Genomic DNA, 17903 nt, shown 5'->3' on the forward strand with positions numbered 1-17903 from the left:
AGCCGCCACCACCACAGATCTAGCCCCGCGGCATGCCTCCACGCCGGCGAGGGGTGCTCGCACTAGCTGCACCCACGCCTCCCCCACCCCAGCAGCCTACGCCAGCCATTCGCGAGAGAATCCCAGAGATCCTGTGGCTGATTTCTCCGGTTCCGCAGGCGGTGCTCATGGCGACCAGAGCCAGGGGGTGGACGGAGCACGCGACCAGGATCCGGGACGCTACCTTCGAGTGGATCCGGTGCATGCAGGAGTGGAAGGCGGCGGATCGGGTGGTTGCGGCGGCGACCGAGCCGGAGGTGTAATCTGCGGCCGTGAAGGTCGTCGAGATTCATCGAAGGAGGGCGGACGTGGAGCAGAGGAAGCTAGCGCGGCGAATCTTCGAGGAGGCCACGCTGGAGGAGAAAGCAAGGATGCCCCCGTTCCCGTCCTCCCCGCCGGCCGAATTCGTGGTTTGGGCACGGGCGGAAGCAGAATCGGAAGAGCCACGGCGGGCCCTCCGCTGGGAATGCATCCTTGCCGTGATTCCGCCGAGCGCATGAGGATGGTTGCGGGTGAGGTGAATCCTCTGCCTCGTCGTGACATGCTGGATCCGCCGTGGTTTGGAGACCGCGGCGACGTTCCACCGGGCGCTCGTTCGAGGTATCGCAAGGGGATTTGTAACCCAAGGAAACAGGTTTGTCTTATGATCTCGCAGTCGACGATAGTGTTGGAACCAGTGGAGGTTGGGTAGAGCTTGTGCTCGGAGAATCGAAATTCGCCGTCGGCAGCGAGGTCCAAATCGCCGGAGTTGGGGGATTTTTCTCCTGTGATGCGAGTGAGAGCACCTGGGCGGGATAGCGTGGGGCCCGTTGCCACGTCTCTCCCACCAATCAGGTGCGAGAGGGTGAAAGCGCCTTTGGCGAATACGCCTCCTGCTCAAGACGGCACGGATGAAACTATTTCTAGGGTTTTTGGACAGCTCTGGTCCATTCCCTCCCCAAGTCCTTTGCTCAGGCTGTCATGGCAGACAAGAGTGCGTCGGCTGGGGGGCTAAAACAGCGCGCTCCGGCTCCGCAGAAGAACCCCGGGCATCATCAAGCCGCGGGGGGCGCGCGAACTGCTACTGCGCCTGGCAAAGGTGCCGCCCCCGCCCCTGCACAAGCAGCCGTGGATGCGCCCCCGCCGCCGGTCCCGCCTACCCCATCGATGCAGGTCTTCGATGAGCGATACAAGGATATGGTATGCTTTACCTATGGAGGCCCTGGTCACTACGTCGGTAATTGCATTCAGAAGAAAACCTGCTTCATCTGTGGATTGGAGGGGCACAATGTCAACAATTGCGCGGCCTGGGCGCAACCTCATCCAGTTGCCACATTCTTCGGTAGTTCTGCTCAGGGGCTGGGATTTTATCACATTGACGCTCCTGTGGGTCGAGAAGCAAATTGGCTGAACTTCAGAAACTGCGGGGAAGTGTGGGTCATGAAAGGTGAAATCAACAAGGCCGATCTGGTTAAGAATTTGTCTGGTATATTCTGCAAAATAAGCAATGGACATGGCAGATCAGGCCATTGACAGAGAAGAAGTTCCTGGTCGGATTCCCACCCTGGAAAGATGTGGAAGAGCTGATTGAATTTCCTGCCTTCGACTTGCCTATCGATGGAGTGTCTGTGTCTGTTGAGAAATGGACCGGTGCAATTGACCCATTCAGCGAGCTTACTGAAGCCTGGGTTGTTATTGAGGGGTTGTCATCTAAATGGTGCACATGGAAGGTCCTGTCACAGATTGCTTCCTGCTTTGGAATCCTTGTGGATGTAGATTGGAATGGCCTAATGAAGAGTTTTTATGAGAAAGTGAGAGTCAAGATTGCTTGCAGGGACCCAGCTAAGATCCCCTTCGAACGGATCATGGAGATGAGGAAAAAACTTTATATCTTATCCTTTATAGTGGAAGGTTTTCATCAGATAGGGGTTGATGATCCTAATGATGACAATGGGCCTACTGACATATCTGTAGACGATGACAAAAAAGCAATTGATGATGAGGAGCTGGACAAGGACATCCTGGATGATGGAGAGGAACCCATTGATGATCTGGACCTAGCCAACAGGGCTCCCACAAAAACTCCAACTTGGAAGAAAGCAAATGATGATGGTGTTACCTTCCATCCTGCTGCTCTGTTAGAGGCATGCGTCTCTCCTGTGAGAGCTGACAAGAAGAATGAAGGAGAATCTAAGACTCAGAGCATGTGCTCTCCAATACCTTTCTCTGAGGCGATCAGGATCCTTAGTACTCGCCACAACAAAACAAGTGATGTTAATACACTTGCTGCGTCATCAAGTGGTGTTGCTGCTGTCACTTCCCCAATGTCTTCTCAAAAAGTCTACTGCTCTGGCCTGCTGGAAGAACTGGAGGATTCTGCATCTGATACTGCTAGTGAAGCTGCTGAATCAGAAGAGGAAATGGATACAGTTGAAGCCCCCATAGTCAGTGGTTTGAGGATGATGGGACTAATGGAGAAAATGGCTCTGCCCAATGAGAAGCCAACACCCAAGAACAAGTGGGGCCTGGTTATTGCTCCAAGACTAAGCTCCATGGTGCACAGCAGGCAAAACATCATGGAGAAAGCTGCAGCATACAAAATGAAGCAAAACCTGGAAATCCCCCCTACCTTTAAAAGTAAGTCTTTTACTACTGAATCTGCATCTAGTTTAGAAGCTTATGCTTCTGCAGTTAACATCAAGATTGGTGATGATGAGATAGAGAAAAAACATATTATTAATGACATCATTAGAGATGAAACTGAAAAATGCCTTTTATTTGCTTCTCAGAACCCTGAAATATCTCTGCCTGACAATTTAGATACTGGAATTAATGCTGACACTGGAGTTTGTACTCCAAAAAGAGACATTCCCTGCACCAACACACCAGGGGGCACTGCTGGCGCTGTAGGTAGCTCTGGGAATGCTGTGAGAGGTGGACTTTTTAGTCTGACACATCCCTTCAAAATCCCATGATTGGCATCTTTTGGAATATTAGAGGTCTAGGCCAAAAAGGGAAATTACAGTGCCTGTCTGACTTAGTTAACAAGTATAAGCCTGATTTTTTAGGCTTTCAAGAAATTAAGAGAGAAAATTTATCTGACTCTTTCCTCAATACCCTAGCTGGTTCTACTGCTTATGAGTGGCACATACTACCTGCAGTAGGCTCTGCTGGGGGTATCCTTGTGGGTACCAAATCCAATCTTTTTGAGGTTCTTAATGTTAGTAATAAGAAGTATTGTATTATTATATCATAAAAAATAAGAATGATGGCTTCTGCAGGCATTTAATTGTGGTATATGGAATAGCTTATGCTATAGACAAACTTGACTTTATTACTGAACTACATGAAAGTATGGATGGCTTGTGCTATCCTGTTCTGTTTGGGGGTGACTTCAACCTGATTAGGGAGGCTAAGGAGAAAACCTCTGGCAATATTAATACCTCATGGGCATTCTTGTTCAATGACTGGATAAACAAATGGGGCCTTATGGAATATAAGCTGTCAAACAGGGTTTTTACCTGGAGTAACAATCAGGACAAACCCCATCTTTGCCACTATTGACAGAGTTTTCTTTGCCACTAGCTGGGACAGTCACTTCCCTCTCACCACCTTGTGTGCGCTGCCTAGAGTGGGGAGTGATCATGCCCCAATTCTACTTGACTCTGGGGTGGGTGCATGTAACCCAACCAGACCCTTTAAATTTGAGAAGTGGTGGCTGGAACAACCAGACTTTCGAGCCTTAGTTATTTAGGAGAAGTGTTAAAGGATGGAGTATAAACCTGGAAGCTGCCATGAAGAAAAGAAAGAAGGATTTACTTCAGGAATTTGATATCCTGGATGTCTTTGCTGAACAAAACAGAACTAATGCTGGGGATATCCTCGGGATGAAACAAATCAGGAGGGAACTTGAGGAGATTTGGGAAAAAGAGGAAACTGCCATGTGGCAGAGGTCTAGAGATAGGAAGATCAAAGAGGGGGATAGAAACACTGCATATTTTCATGTTGTTGCCAACCAGCGTAGGAGGAAAAACCAGCTGTCTATCTTGGAGGGTCCAGATGGACCTGTGTACTCCACTAAAGACATGCTAGATGTTGCTACTGACTTTTATAAAAACCTCTTTGGTTTTGAACCCAGACCCAATATCCATCTAGATGACCAGTTTCGGTCTGAGGAGGAGCTTGTGACAGAAGTAGAGAATGCCTTGCTTGAAAGGCCTTTTTCGGAAGAGGAAATTAAAGAAGCTGTTATGAGCTCATATGCTAATGGGGCCCCTGGCCCTGATGGCCTCTCATTCTTGTTTTATCAACACTTTTGGGAGGTTATCAAAAATGATTTTATGGCTCTGGTGAGGGATTTTGAAAATGGGACTCTGGATATCCAGAGATTAAATTACTCTATTGTGACTCTTATTCCTAAAGAGCCAGATGTCAAAAATATGAGAAAATTCAGACCCATTTGTTTGAGTAACTGCTCTGTAAAAATCTTCAGTAAACCTATGACAAATAGGGTTGCCCCTGTAGGTCATAGGCTTCTATCTCCATGGCAATCTGCTTTTGTGAGAGGCAGATTTATTTTAGAGAGTATGATTACTGCCCATGAGGCCATTCATGAAGTTCACAAATCAAGTGAGCATGGGATTGTGCTCAAGTTAGATTATGAGAAAGCCTACGATCGGGTGAACTAAGATTTCCTAGTAGAGATGCTAACTTCTAGGGGTTTTGGAGCTAAATGGATTCGGTGGAACCTATCCATTTTGCAACAAAGCTCTTTCTGTGTCAAGATTAATGATGTCCTAGGGCCTTACTTTGTAGGGGAGAAAGGGCTCAAACAAGGAGACCCGAGCTGCCCCATGCTTTTCAATCTGGTAGCTGATGTGTTCTCTCGTATGCTGAAAGCTGTTAACAATAACATAATCTCTGGGATTGTTCCTCATTTCATTCCACAGGGGCTGATATGTTTACAATATGCTGATGACACAATCCTCTTCCTAAATCGCAAACCTGACTATGTTAAGAATTTAAAATGGCTCCTGGCATGCTTTGAAAACCTTTCTGGGTTGAAGATTAACTATGATAAGTGTGAGGTAGTGCCAATAAATATGAATGAAGATGATGCTAAGTTGTTATCCCAAATCTTTTGCTGTAAATTGGGGGATTTCCCCCTGAAATACCTAGGAGTTCCACTACACTACCTCAAGCTGAGAAGAGAAGACATTCAGTACATCATAGACAAGATTATTAAGAGAATTTGTGGCTGGAAAGGGAGACTACTTAGCTATGAGGCAAAGTTAGTCCTCCTTAAAGCCTGCATTACTAGTATACCTATGTATCTAATGTCTGTTATTAAATTCCCTAAATGGGCAATCAAAGCCATCACTTCTCAGATGGCTCATTTCTTCTGGGGGAACCTGGGAGATGAGCATAAATATCATCTTGCTAACTGGGGGTTAATTTCTCAGAAAAAGGATTTTGGTGGTTTGGGGGTACCCAATTTAAGAGAATTTAACATGGCTCTGCTAGCCTCTTGGGCAAAAAGATATTTCATGGACAGTGATAAAAACTGGGTGAGGCTGGTAGATCATAAGTATAGAACCAGCAAACCTAATTTGCTATGGTCTAAACAGGGGGTAGGATCTCCTTTTTGGAAAGGAGTTACTTGGTCTTTTGAAGGTATAAGACCTTTTTTCAAATGGAATTTGGGCAATGGCGATAAGGTCAGCTTCTGGGATCACACCTAGGTGGGGGATTCTTCCCTGAAAACTCAATTTTGGGAAGTCTATGAAATTTGTCAACAACAACACTGCACAGTTTCAAAGGTGTGGGATGGTTTCAGTCTAAAACTTACCTTCAACAGATGTCTGGTGGCTGAGTTTATGGAGAGATGGCATGACCTGATCCGAGTCATCTCTACCAAAACCATAACTAATGAGGAGGACCAACCTGTTTGGTTGTTAGAATCATCAGGGGTTTACTCGGTCAAGTCTTTTTACACCATGATAAACTGGGGTGGGGTTTCTACCCCTGTCTGGAATTTTTTTTGGAAGATTGTTGTGCCCCACAAATATCTAGTCTTTCTGTGGCTAGCTTTTAATAATAAAATTCTTACCAGAGATAACTTAAATAAAAGGAGGGTGGTGGAAAACCTAAAGTGTTTGTATTGTGATGAGGAAGAATCAGTTTGCCACCTATTCTTTGAATGTGTGGTTGCCAAACAGATTTGGAGTGATGTGGCCAACTCTTTTGAGTTTAATATCCCTAATAATATGACTGAGTTATCCTCCTTTTGGAGTATGAATAATAAGAAAATTGTTGTTAATATTGCTTGTGTTGCTACCATTTGGGGCATTTGGACTATGCGTAACGACATGTGCTTTCAGGGCATACCATGGAAAAGCACCCGTGCAATCTTGACAAGGATCAGCGCATCGTTAAGATCCTCTATGGGGGCGACCAATCGGTGTTGCTGAGAAGATGCCTTCAACTCCTGGATCGGCGAAGAGGCGAGCTGCTCAGGATTGCGTGGGCTTGGGGCTGAGAGCGTGGGCAAAGAAGACCCGGGGCGAGGCGCTGAAGGCTCATTCGGAGTGAATGATGCACACCAAAAAATGATCTTATATCCTGTGATACCTCTGGCGTGGCTCGGGCGAGGGCTGTGTTTTGTCTGTTTGGCAGTAGACGCTTTTCCCTTTCGGCAGTTCTGATATATCTGCAACAAAACATTTAGGCCGTAGTTTCCTACTTTTCCGTATTCTCTGGTCTGCTACTTTGGATAGGCCCGATTGCTTGTAACAATCTTGATGACTTGCGTTGCTTCGTTTTTAATAAGAATGGGGCGGGGGGAAACCCCTTTTGATAAAAAAAAGTCCTTCGTGGTGGGCCCATACAGTAACGTGGTACGTACACTAAGCACCTACGGTGATGTATACGTAGCATGTCCGGCTGTATCCGTCAGGACAAACGTTTCCGTCGAATGTGACGGTGTGCAAGATAAGGAAGAAGGTATCTGGCATCACGGGTCCACCAATGTACACGTCTTGCGCAGAATGCAATCTGAATGAATCACGGATTAGGTGTGAAAACAAGCAATGTTTTGGGGAGAGTATCTGGTGCTACCGAGGCTTAAATGCTACCGTGATACAGACATCTGGGCCGTCCGATTTTTCGATTGGACGGCATCCGGGAGTTGTTGGATCTGCTGGGTCGTCGATGCGCAATTTTTGGACTCCTCGTAGGTGTTTTTGCAAATGTTGCAGAGTTATTGAGAGCCATCAAATCTAAGAATCCAACGGCCCAGAAGCTTGTATCACGGTAGCACCTAAAACATGGTAGCACTAGATATTTTCCCAATGTTTTGTCCGGCAAACCACAAAGCTATATCACTTCTTCTTTTTCCTTTTCTTTTTCGAGGGGAAGCTATATCACTTCTACCGCATATATTATTTACTGAGATAGAATATATTGCTTTGTGTGAGATATCACATTAGATGTGATCAATTTAAAAAAAATCTATTTTTCTATAAAGGGCGATTTTATTTTCTCAAATGTAAACAAAAATCTATATGTTCAAACATTCTAATTCATGGCAGATGTTTGCAAACTTGCAAATTGTGCATATCCTATCCTATCCTTACCGGGCACCGCTAGGTGTTTTCTAGTTCCATTTATCAAACTACCACGCCGGCAATCGGTAGTACCCACGTACACACATACTTGCAGATTACTATGTGTACAAAATAACCGGGTCTCCCTACATTTCTTTTTATAAGGCGTGTTTGATCAAGCATGGAGATTAACACATGCCATATAACAAAAAAAAGATCAATTGAGAGAAATGACTATACGATCCATGAATAAGCAATAGTAGTTGGTAACTTAGTGTGCATGTTTAACAAAAAATATTGGAGAGAAAGAGAGGATATCAATGAAGGAATGTACGAGAAGATAAAATTATAGAAACTACTTCCTCCGTTCCAAAATAGATGACCCAACTTTATACTAACTTTGCACTAAATTTAGTACAAAGTTGAGTCATCTATTTTGAAACGGAGGGAGTATATGCCTAATGTTTTTTAGGAAACAAATTCTTTAGTTTTGCATGTGACAAACACATATTTTTCTTACATTTGCCATGATTTAGAGAGCTAAATTTTGTACGTTTTACAGAAAAAATTTCTAAATTTGCCATGTGACCATTGTATATTTTTTAAATTCGCCACGTGACCATTATATATTTTCTAAATTTTTCCATGATTTTATAGACTGAAATTTGTAGTTTTTTGCCATGTGATACAAAGTTTCTAAATTTTCTGTGATCTTTAGAGAAACAATTATATGTTCGTGGCAAAATTTATCATATAGGCATGGCAATTTTTGTGGTAGTTTATTTATGTTTTTTAAAGAGTTTATTTATGTTAGAGCATGGCTAATTTTTTTTCGTATTACAGAGATATCAATATATGAAAATTTATATGTGTGTGGCTTTATCATCTAGGCATGTCTATTTTCTTTTTTGCTATACATATGTATTTTGAAATCCTGACTATGTGGTAGTTTTGTTTTTAAAAGTGTGACAATTTTTTAGCTAGTTCCGTCGGTGCGGCCGTGGCCGGTGGCAGCACCCAGCTACGCAATTGCATCCGTCCGCGGTGGATCGGGAAAAGTGAAGATGTGCGTAGCTTGTCTTGTATGACTTTGCTTTTTGCAGGTAGATTCTTTGTGTATGGCTGTTGGTGTTGACTGTGCATCTTAGTTATATAGAAATTGCGTGTGTTCATTGTATTAGTATCCACTTGATAGTTTATTTTGAATCATAAAATAGAGAAAAAACGAATAGAATGTATGAAGTCTCAGAGAACTGGTGTAGCATGATTTCGCTGTCTAATTCACCTCCATTTTCCTCATCATGGTGCATCTTGAAGTTTCCACAACTTTTTTGAAGAGACTGAATTTTCTACTCTCGGGTGTACTACACCCGAGCGAGATATTTTTTTTTCCGAAAAACGGTGTTAACCAAAATCCAAAAAAAACCAGAAATTTGCGACATAAATATTTATCAAGTGTTTGAGGTTCTTGCAAATTTTCATCAAAAAACACATCCGAGGAGCTCTCACAAAAAAAATCGCTGCTCAAAGTTTTGTGCACGTTATTATCGTAGTTTCTACATGTGTACTGATAAACATACAACATGGGGCCATTTGTTTTGCGGGGAACAGCATGGTGCCATTGGTCACAACAATTATTATGCAGAAAGAAGAAAATATTGGTACGTGCATCCTGCATCCATCAGTCGCCCCGTGGCGGCAGACAGGAGGTCAGATGGAAGGAGAGCATGCTGGGAGAGTCCACTCTAACGATGACTTCTTCCCCTGCAGATTCATCGCTTGAGTTGTCATCTTCCGCCACTACCACCCTGCGTTGTCGGGCTGCTGCTAGGGGCGGAAAGGGCACAAGTGCCGGAGAAAGAGCAGATGTTGTGCTCATCATCGCATTGGAACCTTCTGACCTCACAGAAAGCAGAGGCAGCTGCGTGCTGGATGCCATCCTTGAAGGTGCCTTGGGATAGGATGTGATGTTCTTGTGGTTCGCTTCCGCGTGATCGAGGCTTGGTCGTCGCTGAGCACGGTGCATGTCATCCATCTGTGAATGAGATGATCCACTTTTTTAGTTGAGTTGATGACACACACACACATAGAGAGAGATCATATCAGGCTATGAGACAAACAGGATATAAGAAAAAACTGACATGCTCTTTGCTCTGCGTTGGTGGTGGTCCAAGGTTCGGAGATGGAGACAGCAACAATGCACTTGTTTGCAGATCGGATTCTATATCTGGCATGTCTATTTCAATTAGGATGGCCCTTGTTCTAGCTTCCACCTGATAACTGGTTGCAGTATAGCAGTAGTCTATATGGTTCATGGCTGTAAACAAGTGAACTCATCAATTACTTGTAAAATAAATTAAAATAAAATACTAGTTTTGCTTCCATAACAAACAGAATAACTGTTCGATTGGTGAAAATATTGAGAACCTGAAGACTGCAGGCCAGATAAGTTTAAATCAGCGCTTGATGGCAGCAGCACAGCTGGAGGTGTGATCAGATGTTGGTGTGTTGTCTTGAGAAACCCTTCGAGTAAGATGCCTATGTAATTATGCACGAGTTCAAACTCTTCCCCCTTAATGTAGATGTTCATACTAGATCTTTCAGAAAGGAGAACCCTCATCTTACGCATTGCCATTTTCTCAAATATCTGAGGGAGAAAAATCATCGCAATAACTAGAGCGCTTTCCTGTAATTTCCATGTACGAATGATTCATTTGAGGCTTAACAGATGTGAAAAAAGGTAACAATGTTATACCAAATCGACCTAGTGGAGCACACTAGGTAGTAAGATATTTTGGATATTTTAATATGGACTATATACAGACTGAAATGAGTGAACAAACACACTAAAATGCGTCTATATACAGCTGATTCAATAAAAATTGAAAGCATCTTGTAATAGTGAACGGAGGGAGTACTTGATAGCAATCTGGTGAAGCGATCTGCCCAAGTAAAAACCCAATTTGGGTGAAGAGAAGCAAAAACCCAATTTGCAACGGTTGTTGTAAGATCGCACATGTTTTAGAGGAAAGGCACGATTGCCCTGCTTTTTTAATAAACATATTTGAAATTAGTAATCAGCAGGATTTGAAACCCTATTAAGAACCACAGAAGAAAAAATCTACTTCACTGATACTTACAGAATAAAAAAGAAAGTAACAAAAGAAAAAGGAGTATGCAATTCGAGAAATGTCCAAGCGTCAAAAATGTTCATGAGTACATGCTTACGTAGGCAGCATTATGCGAGGATACCTGCCACATAAAATCCTCAACAGAAGGATCAGACTGGCGCAATTGCTCATTTTTTAGCTTCAATGAAGAAACAGTGCACCACCGATTCTGTAATAACGTCACAAATATATGGCTTTCTGGTCAATGCCTCCTATAGACCCAAAGTGCTTCCATGTGGCAAAATTGGATCTAATGAATGCCTTCTGCTTAGTCTCTGACTTTTCCACTGTAGAGAAAGGAGGCAAGGGGATGTATATGTTCATCATTTAACCAGCTAGAAACATACATGTATATACTTTCAGTAAAATGTAATAAAACGGTCTTGACTCTAGCTTGAAACAGAAAACATACCTTTACTATTCCAGCCGAAACAAGCCATATACCAGTCGGCCTTGAGCCTTCCCTGTAAAGGATTTGTCCATGTCCTTTTATTGTTTCCTTTGCATTACTTAACAATGGACCACGAACAGCAGAAGGCAGTGCACCGACTAAAGGATGAGAGCTTAAAAGTTCGCTAACTCTTGGCATTTTCACCATCGGTGGATTCCTTTTAAGCTTCTTCAAGTCTGTCTGCCAAGTGAATTATTTACTAGGGTTAACATACTGCAATTTGTGAACTGAACCAGAGAGATCGATTCACTTTCACTTCACATGCAATAAGAAATGAAACCACATATTCCAACTACCTGCAAAGCATCATCGAGATGTACCATTTCCTCTTCCTCGAGCAACCCAGTCTTCCTGAGGTCTTGAATATACTTGCTCAAGTGTGTCAATACCGCATATGTTACTTGTTGAGTCATTAATGCACCAAGCACCTGAAAATCGTTGAAATAACTTCAGAAACTAGATAATAGTGTCCTGCCAAAAAATAAGAGAAAATAATAAAAGAATCTAGATAGCATGTGATAATGGTGAATTATCAGGATCACCGAGGGTATTCTTTTTAATCAATATGGCATTCCTTAGTTTATTCATGTCATGGAGTTTTTCTCATTATTACAGACCTATTTTTTAAATACAAAATGAAGTACTCTAAAGCTTTATAGACCTAGGGACAATGTAGAACATCAATTCGGGAAGAATTTTACATCAATTTTGCGAAAGAAGGGACAATTCCTCAAAAATGATTGCCAAATCCCTCCATTCCAAATTCTATATCTAACCATTTATAGCCACCCAACCTTTCAATGTCATGCAAGAATCTGTGTACATGTGTGTCTAAAAGCCGAACTCCTCCCAAACTTTTGTTCTTGAACACACACCTAAGTGCGCACTATTTTGTATTAGAAGAAACACCCAACATTGTGAAGGTCTTGCAGCCAAGAAAAACAAAAGGCAACAACAGGAAAAACAAAAAATATAAAATACTACAAAGACCAAAAAAAGAACCAAAAAATTGTACAGCCCCACAGATCGGAGCTGCCCAAGGCGAACTGGCCCCATTTTAATTCAGACAGTCTGCTTTCACAATCAAGTTTTGCAGGAGATTGCTAGTTGAACGAATTTATCAAGATTTGGAGAGGCTAATGATTAATGAGCCCATAATAATTTGAGTCAAATGATAGAAGCACATTGTAACCATAACCTGAGGGAATGTGACACGAACATCTTCTAGAAACTTTTTTGCTTCCTCCCCTGCAACAGTACTTTCATCGATCACAATTCTTGCCATTTCACTTTCACCTGAAGAAGAAGAATATAAAACTATTAAAATAGTGGAGTGGATTAGGATATTTATCTCCAATATCCATAAAACAGTGTGCAAATGGGACTTCAGACAACCTTTTCATGGTAGTTGCAAAATAAAGTAAAGTCGTTCAGGGTTCGACCTTGATAAGCTCGAAACATTTTGACGTTGCTATACCTCACAAGTCTGAGCACTAAATACCGTAACTGATAGATTCTACAGGAAACCAATCCCTCCACTTTCTCTTCCCACTTATATGAACTACAACAGCGGACACCTACACCAAGAATATGTTCTCACACTCTCATACATAACATTCCTAATATAGGCACCAACTAATGAGATAGAATTTCGTCTGTACATTTTTCAGGACTTTATAGGCCAAACAAATAGTATAAAACTAGCACATGACAGCATTTAAAGAGTAAGAAGGATATTACCGAGAAAATCATGTAGTTGCCTCCTTGCAGTTCTATGAGCATGGAGAAATGTTGCACATGTGTAACATCCTAGCTCCAATCTTTCTACTGTGAAGTATGTGATAAGCCTTTGTGGCAACCTGCTCATTTGAAGGAACCTATAGTAATTTGAGAATTGTACATTGGACCGCAACACCTTCCAATCGCATAATGGTTGACTAGAAACGAGATCCTTAGCTTCATCAACAAATCTCATTAAAATATTTGTTGTAGATTGAGTTATTCGTCCCTCTTCAAGCATTCCACGGTAAGCAGCTTGCACACCTGACAAAAATATTTGTTGTAATGTTTTTAAACTAATCATGTTTACTCCCTCCATTCTCTATAATTGTACATGGCCTCAAAATTATCTCTTTCAAAATCTTTTATACACTGAGTAAATAACCGTGTAGTTATATCAATATTTTCACTGGTGAGCCTACTTAAACACAGTGGAAGTCGTTAAACAGTTGTGAGTGCATAGACTTCTCATGAAATTTCAGATTTAGTGCCTCATTGGTGGACCATAGATAGATACAATGAAACAGATGTAGTAGTATGAAATTGCATATTCTCATACATATTTCAAGATAAGTAGAATCAATGATAAAATATTAAGTAATAACTCAAGAACAAAGAAAAAAGGAAAACGGAATGATACAGAATGTTAATAAGATACACAGAACTAATATGTACCGAAAGTCCCTAACATAGCTAATGAAATATGTTCCACAGAACAAAGAGTGATGTGTTGGCCGGAGTAAAATCCAAATTCCAATTCATGTAGAGAATATGTACCAAAATTATGACCAAGACAGAATTAAATGAGAGCCTACGGTTTAGTTACAATCATGTACAGTAAAAAAAATGTGTGTGTGTGTGTGGAAAAACATATCATAAAAATGTGGGTACTTGCTACTGCAAGATATTCGATAGGATATTGACGGCAAAGATGGATACAGAGCATTTTATTCTATGTAATAAGATATACTGTAGGTCTTCAAAATTTGCCATCTAGCTCCCTGGAACTCCCGAATTGCACATCTAACCTACTAAACAAGTTAGTGGCTTACGGCAGGTCCAAAGGACCTCACACTAGTGTAGAAACCCTTATAGAACAATGCTACCTCTTGAGCACTGCGTTGGTTTTCCCTTGAAGAGGAAAGGGTGATGCAGCAAAGTAGCGTAAGTATTTTCCTCAGTTTTTGAGAACCAAGGTATCAATCTAGTAGGAGGCTACGCGCGAGTCCCTCGCACCTGCACAATACAAATAAATCCTCGCAACCAACGCGATAAGGGGTTGTCAATCCCTTCACGGTCACTTACGAGAGTGAGATCTGATAGATATGATAGGATAATATTTTTGGTATTTTTATGATAAAGATGCAAAGTAAAATAAAAGCAAAGGCAATAACAAAGTGTTGGAAGATTAATATGATGAAGATAGACCCGGGGGCCATAGGTTTCACTAGTGGCTTCTCTCAAAAGCATAAGTATTTTACGGTGGGTGAACAAATCACTATTGAGCAATTGACAGAATTGAGCATAGTTATGAGAATATCTAGGTATGATCATATATATAGGCATCACGTCCGAGACAAGTAGACCGACTCCTGCCTGCATCTACTACTATTACTCCACTCATCGACCGCTATCTAGCATGCATCTAGAGTATTAAGTTCATGAAAACAGAGTAACGCCTTAAGCAAGATGACATGATGTAGAGGGATAAGTTCATGCAATATGATAAAAACCCCATCTTGTTATCCTCGATGGCAACAATACAATACGTGACTTGCTGCCCCTACTGTCACTGGGAAAGGACACCGCAAGATTGAACCCAAAGCTAAGCACTTCTCCTATTGCAAGAAAGATCAATCTAGTAGGCCAAACCAAACTGATAATTCGAAGAGACTTGCAAAGATAACCAATCATACATAAAAGAATTCAGAGAAGATTCAAATATTGTTCATAGATAATCTTGATCATAAACCCACAATTCATCGGTCTCAACAAACACACCGCAAAAAGAAGATTACATCGAATAGATCTCCACGAGAGAGGGGGGACATTGTATTGAGATCCAAAAAGAGAGAAGAAGCCATCTAGCTACTAACTATGGACCCAAAGGTCTGAGGTAAACTACTCACACTTCATCGGAGAGGCTATGGTGATGATGTAGAAGCCCTCCATGGTGGATGCCCCCTCCGGCGGAGCTCCGGAACAGGCTCCAAGATGGGATCTCGTGGGTACAGAAGGTTGCGGTGGTGGAATTAGGTTTTTGGCTCCGTATCTGATCTTTGGGGGTACGTAGGTATATATAGGAGGAAGAAGTACGTCGGTGGAGCAACGTGGGGCCCACGAGGGTGGAGGGCGCGCCCTGGGGGGTGGCACGCCCCCCTACCTCGTGGCCTCCTGGAAGCTTCTCTTACGTAGGGTCCAAGTCTCCTGGATCATGTTCGTTCCAAAAATCACGCTCCCGAAGGTTTCATTCCGTTTGGACTCCGTTTGATATTCTTTTTCTGCGAAACTCTGAAATAGGCAAAAAAAATAGCAATTCTGGGATGGGCCTCCGGTTAATAGGTTAGTCCCAAAAATAATATAAAAGTGGATAATAAAGCCCAATATTGTCCAAAACAGTAGATAATATAGCATGGAGCAATCAAAAATTATAGATACGTTGGAGACGTATCAAGCATCCCCAAGCTTAATTCCTGCTCGTCCTCGAGTAGGTAAATGATAAAAACAGAATTTTTGATGCGGAGTGCTACTTGGCATAATTTCAACGTAATTCTTCTTAATTGTGGTATGAATATTCAGATCCGAAAGATTCAAGATAAAAGTTCATATTGACATAAAAATAATAATACTTCAAGCATACTAACTAAGCAATTATGTCTTCTCAAAATAGCATGGCCATAGAAAGTTCATCCCTACAAAATCATATAGTTTAGTCATGCTCCATTTTCGTCACACAAGAATGCTCTCATCATGCACAACCCCGATGACAAGCCAAGCAATTGTTTCATACTTTAGTAATCTCAAACTTTATAAACCTTCACGCAATACATGAGCGTGAGCCATGGACATAGCACTATGGGTGGAATAGAATATGATGATGGGGGTTATGTGGAGAAGACAAAAAAGGAGAAAGTCTCACATCAACGAGGCTAATCAATGGGCTATGGAGATGCCCATCGATTGGTGTTAATGCAAGGAGTAGGGATTGCCATGCAACGGATGCACTAGAGCTATAAATGTATGAAAGCTCAACAAAAGAAACTAAGTGGGTGTGCATCCAACTTGTTTGCTCACGAAGACCTAGGGCACTTGAGGAGGCCCATTGTTGGAATATACAAGCCAAGTTCTATAATGAAAAATTCCCACTAGTATATGAAAGTGACAAAACAAAAGACTGTCTATCATGAAGATTATGGTGCTACTTTGAAGCACAAGTGTGGAAAAAAAGGATAGTAGCATTGCCCCTTTTTATTTGTTTTTTTTTTGCCTTCTTTTTTTTATTTGGCCTTTCTCTTTTTGGGGGGGACAATGCTCTATTAAATGATGATCATCACACTTCTATTTATTTACAACTCAATGATTACAACTCGATACTAGAACAAAGTATGACTCTATATGAATGCCTCCGACGGTGTACCGGGATATGCAATGAATCTAGAGTGACATGTATGAAAGAATTATGAACGGTGGCTTTGCCACAAATACTATGTCAACTACATGATCATGCTAAGCAATATGACAATGATGAATGTGTCATGGTAAACGGAATGGTGGAAAGTTGCATGGCAATATATCTCGGAATGGCTATGAAAATGCCATAATAGGTAGGTATGGTGGCTGTTTTGAGGAAGATCTAGGGAGGTTTATGTGTGAAAGAGCGTATCATATCACGGGGTTTGGATGCACCAGCGAAGTTTGCACCAACTCTCAATGTGAGAAAGGGCAATGCACGGTACCGAAGAGGCTAGCAATGATGGAAGGGTGAGAGTGCGTATAATCCATGGACTCAACATTAGTCATAAAGAACTCACATACTTATTGCAAAAATCTACAAGTCATCAAAAACCAAGCACTACGCGCATGCTCCTAGGGGGATAGATTGGTAGGAAAAGACCATCGCTCGTCCCCGACCGCCACTCATAAGGAGGACAATCAAAGAACACCTCATGTTTCAAATTTGTTACATAACGTTTACCATACGTGCATGCTACGGGACTTGCAAACTTCAACACAAGCATTTCTCAAATTCACAACTACTCAACTAGCACGACTTTGATATTATTACCTCCATATCTCAAAACAATCATCAAGCATCAAACTTCTCTTAGTATTCAACACACTCATAAGAAAGTTTTTACTAATCTTGAATACCTAGCATATTAGGATTATTTAAGAAAATTACCATGCTATTTAAGACTCTCAAAATAATCTAAGTGAAGCATGAGAGATCAATAGTTTCTATAAAACAAATCCACCACCGTGCTCTAAAAGATATAAGTGAAGTACTAGAGCAAAACTATATAACTCAAAATATATAAGTGAAGCACAAAGAGTATTCTAATAATTTCCAAATCATGTATGGCTCTCTCAAAAGGTGTGTACAGCAAGGATGATTGTGGTAAACTAAAAAGCAAAGACTCAAATCATACAAGACGCTCCAAACAGAACACATACCATGTGGTGAATAAAAATATAGCTCCAAGTAAAGTTACCGATGGAAGTAGACGAAAGAGGGGATGCCTTCCGGGGCATCCCCAAGCTTTGGTTTTGGTCTCCTTAGATTATCTTGGGGTGCCATGGGCATCCCCAAGCTTAGGCTCTTGCCACTCCTTGTTCCATAATCCATCAAAATCTTTCACCCAAAACTTGAAAACTTCACAA

General features: G+C 41.8%; 1 pseudogene; it reads right to left on the bottom strand.

Moving 5' to 3' along the window:
• Window positions 1-9303: 9303 nt before the first annotated feature.
• LOC123048270 (sodium/hydrogen exchanger 8-like) overlaps window positions 9304-17903 on the bottom strand; it is a 37118-nt pseudogene continuing 28518 nt past the window's right edge.

Source organism: Triticum aestivum, chromosome 2D (assembly GCF_018294505.1).
Source record: "Triticum aestivum cultivar Chinese Spring chromosome 2D, IWGSC CS RefSeq v2.1, whole genome shotgun sequence".
Classification (NCBI taxonomy): Eukaryota; Viridiplantae; Streptophyta; class Magnoliopsida; order Poales; family Poaceae; genus Triticum; species Triticum aestivum.